This window comes from Rutilus rutilus (genome assembly GCF_951802725.1).
Source record: "Rutilus rutilus genome assembly, chromosome: 25".
Taxonomy (NCBI): Eukaryota; Metazoa; Chordata; class Actinopteri; order Cypriniformes; family Leuciscidae; genus Rutilus; species Rutilus rutilus.
Genome location: NC_140229.1, coordinates 24,911,030 through 24,917,151, shown reverse-complemented (window position 1 = coordinate 24,917,151; position 6,122 = coordinate 24,911,030).

Sequence of the window (6,122 nt, the reverse complement as noted above, 5' to 3'; positions counted from 1 at the left end):
CATTTTACATTTGAACACAAATCTGAAAATGACTCTAAATAAAATGTGCAGCTCATGGACCCTTGAACTGCACATATGAAGTAGTTAAGGAGTTGTTTGCATAAAATATTCCTCAAACATTGACACTTTTGCCTTGTGTGAGATATACTACAGTATTGTCCCCATAAATATAATGCAAGTATACTTTATGCATTTAATCTCACTTTATCCCAGTGTCTTTGCTGTTAACTTTCAATGATCACACTACACCAAACGTCCTACGGAGCCCTGCACCATGACATGCAGGAAAAAAATATTGTAGCCAATACATTGTTTGAAAATATAGATTTATAAAGAAAACAGAGATATTCCTAATTTTAAGTAAATGGATTTTTTGTGTAGGTTAGTCCACTGGTGGTGTACAAAGGATTTTACTTCAAATCTACTTTTTACACTTTCCCCGCCATTGATGGAATTTTACAGCGATCCATGTTTTCACTGTTATAAGGTAGGGGGCGCTATTTCACATCTTCTGAAAGAGTGCAGAATCTCCGGATCAAAACACAGGTGAAGAAGATGCAGAAACAAGTGGTTGCTTAATCAAATGTAAAATAACACGATCATCAAATATTAAACCGCTTATAAATAAAAAATGCCAAACGTTACAGAATGAAATGTCGAAAAAGGGAAGTTTTGGGTGTGTTGATGAACTCGATCTACTCCATCTGTGTTTTGATCACCGATCTGGATGTAGTCTTTTCTTCAGATGTTTTGCAGATTTTTTTTAATATTTTTTTTATGAAACTTACTCATATTCAAGTTTTGTTAAAAAAGGTTGTGAAACGGAAAAAGTTAAAGGTATAAAAAATAAGTCCTAAATAGGAACATAGTATAGCCTACTTAAAGTGCAAAAATAATATCTAAAAATATACTATAAGCTACTTTATGATGTTATGTTCACTTAAAGAAAACTTAGCCTACAACTATACTTGCAGTATAAAACTAGTAGTTAACTGAGAGTATAACAAAGAGTACTTTTATAAACTAAACAATTTACTACACGTACACTTATAAGTTCACTTGTACAGATGCAGTACAAATGAGAAACGTAGTTATGAACTAGGCCTACTATGTGCACTTAAAGTTTACTTCTGTTACACTTATACGTAAAAGTATACTTTTTTACACTGAAAAGTTTGCCAATTAATTTCCAAGCAGTATTGAAACAGAACACTAACAAGTTTACTACTAGTACATTGATATTAGTATACTTACTACATAAAGTATACTTAAAAATATATTTGAACCTTACTTAAGTATACTTAATAAAATTAACTTTTAGTAGACTTCTATTTCGTAAGGGTTGGCATTTTAGATTAGATTGAAATACAGCAGCAGGTGCTGTATGCCTAAAACTTGCATTATGTTCAGATATTTTAGTTTTTCCTCTTTTGAGAGATGATCTAAATATGTGTGGCTTAAAACAAACCTGTGCTGAAGTTTTGTGGAAGTTTTACCCTCCAGGGCTTCGCACCGGTCACGGGACTGAAAACTTTATTTTAATTATAGGACTGTGAATTTGCCTTTCCTTCTGCTTTTCACTTTTGGTCTTTTCTCAGCAATTTATTTTTGCATCATGTTTTTGTGGAAGCGTTCAATGTGTGTTGGTGTACAATAAAGATAGTAAAAACAGTGATTCATACAGTAAATGCAGTTACAATGCAGCTCTAGCCAGGACAAGGGCACACAATGAAATGAACTGGCTAACTAAAGGGAATATTTCAGTGTCTGAAAAGTCTGAGGGTTGCACACCTGACAGGGCCTGTGACATTGTTGCATGTGCCATATTACACAACATTGCCCCAAAAAAAAAAAAAAAAAAAAAAACTTTTCATTAAATGTTTAATAAAAGACAAATATGCTTAGTTCCTTGAGTTTTATTTCAATTGTTCTTTGTAAAGAAAAGCCAGTGGTCAAGTGCCTGCAACAAGAGATATTAGACACATGCCTCATGCAACAAATAAAAAGGAAAAGTTGGCTATACACTGCCCACCTGTAGGCCTATGTCTCCTCTGTCTGTGCAGACTCTTCTGTAGGCCTTTCTGTAGATGTGGAATCCTGCAACTTATATTGCAGCCATAAAGCAAGTATAAATTAAGTAAAGTTATTTATGCACTTGCTAGGCTAGTTCCTCCATATGACAGTTATCTGAGAGGGTTTATTCACTGTCCAGTGCAATGGAAACAAATGGACATTACAAAGTCTTATACTTTCTTTCCTTTGGAAAGTTAGAAAATGTCCACTTACTGCACATATTTCAGCCACCACTTTCTTGTGAACAGTGTTGGTGTATTATGTAAAAGTGCACAAAAGAGGAAAACACAATGTCATTACAATGAACTACACTCGGGAAAAATGTGATCAATAACTCATGGCAAAATATTTTTTTTTTTACATTAACATAAGTTTATTAGTTTTCACTTTCACAAGTCAAAGCAATTCATCATTACTCAAGATTTAACAGTTGAAATTACTATACGGCCTTAATTTAATGCAGCAAAAATTATTTTACAGGGTAGGCTACTAAGATTTTTTTTTTCAGCCTTTTTCTTGGTTGCTTTTATAAACAGACAACCATTTGTTTAACAGTGTTTGTTTTTATAAAAGAGACTATAATATAACTAAGAATTACCATTATGTAGAATATTTTTGTACTTCACTTTTATTTGTTCCCATGTTCTAGTGTGGTGACTCTGACATTACAATGAACAAAGTAATTATGCAATTATTAAAATACAAAAATATAGGCTAATAAGTGATAAAAACATTAACAAGGCCACTTCTAACGGATTTAAATTGTCTGCTACTTTTTGCCAGCCCTCTCTCCTGGCTTTTGCAGATTTTGAGGTGTTCCCTGGCGTTTTGATTAAACATTAAAATTCTGAATAAACTTAGACTATTAGTTCTTGCTCTGCTGAGGAGAAAAACTGTGGGTGCTCTTTGACCACGCTGAACAACCAATAGCAGCGTTGCTGATCAATGTTTCTACTATCGATACCCCCTTTTAAACCTGCGCATGAATGCGCAATTATAACTCAATCCAGCTGTACTAATCATATCCGGCAGGTGTGTTCGAAGAACCTAATTAGCCAGATCATGATTAGCACGATGATATCATCTTGGATGTGTAATTTGATCTCGGATGTTTTAAGCAACGTTTGGGCCCCAGTACTCCAATAAAAATAAAAAAATAAAAAACTCAAAACCTTCAAGAATCCAATGAAAACATTTTGCTGGGAGCATGCAATGCAGATGTCCATAAAAAAAAAAAATAAAAAAAAAAAAATCAAACTCTGATCGTCTTGTTCACACCAAACGCGAATTTGCGCGAGTAGATTGCATGTAGTTGCATGCAACGAGACAATGCGAAGACGCAAATAGACGAGAATTGGGGGACGCGTTTGCCGCGAACGCTCGATATTCGCCTCAATCGCGTCTTCCGAGCAAGTTGAAAAGTTTCAACTGGAGCATTTCAAATTCGCATGCCACTTAGAAATTTTGTTGTTGATGATGATGTGCGTGAAGACACTCCTTTTCGCGCGATGTTTTATTCGCGAGTAATCTAGAGCGAGTAACGCGATGCGATTACACTTCGCATTTGGTGTGAACACACCATTACTGTTGACTCGCCATCCTAACCGGTGCACATTTGAAGTGTTCATAGTGCAGTCCACAAATAGAAGGATCCAGAATCTAGATTTTGAGATAACAAAACTGGCCAATTCCCTTGTGTATTAATGATATTTCTTATTTTCTTTCAGGGTTTCACCGGATGACACAACGATGGCCTATTCCATTGGATTTCAGCACGACGACGGTCACAGGGATCAACAGGATAAAGGTAAGACCTTTCCGAAAACTACTCAACTTTGTTTCTAAACAAAATATCTACAAAACATACAGGGTTCGTTCCTCGCAAATATATCTCTCAATACAATCTAATAACATGATTTTGTGCAACTTCTAGCTCACGCTTCTCTTCACGTTTTCTCTATCTTTTTCTCCTCGAGCGGCTTTTCCAAGGGGGCGGAGTCTGCTTGACCTAATTACACGCGATTGGCTGCTCACCTGCGCAGCACAGATCAAGAGCTCAAAGATGGGACAAAGTTTCTGCAATTATTTACGTTGCCTTATATTGTAAATAAACCATATCTAACATAAAATATTTTGTATTTCTTATCTTCTTATTTATTATTTCCTTTACATTCCTTGGTTATTTAGTCTACTGTAGGCCTATTCATAAAACTGACTCAGACTACAAGAGCCATTCCACCGAAAGGATGATTTCTGTCCCCAGGACATTATATGTATACAATTGCATGAAAATGAACTCTAAAATACATTTTATTATTAAGCAAACTGTCCTGCAAATTAAGCTAACTACAATTTTAAAATGTATAATTAAAAACATTAATAAAAACTACACAGAACACAAAAAAATGGCATTTTCTGCATGTCCCCACTCTCTATCTGTAAACTTTACCATGAAATATAATGAATAAAATCCTTCAGGTTTTATTTTATTTTATTTTATTTTATTTTTTTATTTTATTTTTTTGAGAAAAAGAAATAGTTTATCTAATATTTTAGATGAAATACACATTTTAGTGTGTAAACCCCCCCCCCCCCCCCCCCCCCACCCCCCCCCCCCCCTCTGAAAGACTTGGAATATTTGGACACATTTTCAACAGGAAGTTGCATCATCTGGATCTTCTGAAGGCAATGGGAAGACCATAAGTAAGTCCTCTCATTTTAATTTCTATATATTTGATGAAATTGTAACTGAGAAGGTCAATCTCAAGTAACATGAATGATGTCCAGTATGTCCTGGTACCTAAATTATTTCTTAGATTTTATTTGTTTATTTAAAAAAATATTAACTTTTGGTAAGTCACTAGAATTTGCTCAGTGTCCTCATGCTATTAGCATGTATGCTATGTGTCCATGTCATGTATTTGATAGCTTTTTGCTTAAAAACTCAATCCTGTTACTTTCAGTCCTGTTACTTATATGAAAAATAACAGGAGTGAGTAGAGTCCTCTGTTTTGTTGATTTAATACTGTAAATATTAGTTGATATATGTAATACTATTCACCTGAATTATGAATTGTAAGGTTGCAATTACTTATATTGTAGACATTAACATTTATTTTTACAATGTGAACACCATACTTACAGGAAGCCAGTCCACCACGAAGTGACTTAAACGGTTTGTCTTTATCTTTCTTATATTTTGTAGAAGATGGAGAAAACTCATACGATACAGGTGCCAGAAACACCCACTAATGGCATAATGCAAGGGAAGGAGCGAAACACACCCGCAGCCCTCTCTTTTCTCCCTTTTTTGTCTTAACTTCCCTGTTTCTCCCTCCCTCTCGCTTCTTCTCTCTCTCCTTCTTTCTCTTTCCACCTCCTTCGCTGTGAAGTACTACTAGCACATAGTACACCACTTCAACACAGAAACCTTATGCACACACAGTCATGTACACTCTCTCTCATACACACATATATACACTCATTCCTGTTACCCAATGTTCATTCATGTTACTATTTATTTCTTTTTTCTTTTTCTAAAAAAAAATATATATAGTTAAACCTCTGTTTTAATCAGTTTTGTTTGGTCCATCATTTATACAATTGTTTAATAAATTACATTATAAAAAAATTATAAACTTGAGGCTTCGGTCTTCTTTAAAATGAAAAAAAAATATATATATATACATATATATATATATATAATTATTATTTTTTTTTTTTTTTTTTTTTTTTTCACAATATCAATTATTTGAACATATAACCAACAATTTATTTAAAATAAACACTTTCTTGTGGGGAACATGCTTTTAATTGACATGCTTTTAAAAATGCTTTTTAAATGGCACATGACTTTTAATAAAAGGACTGAGAAAACATGCGTCCATCTTCTGCTTAGAAACCTTGTAAAAAATGTAAGTTGCTTGAGATTGACCAATACACATTTTGAATAGTTAAAAATGTGTAGTATTAGATTCAGTGTTGAGATAGATAGATAGATAGATAGATAGATAGATAGATAGATAGATAGATAGATAGATAGATAGATA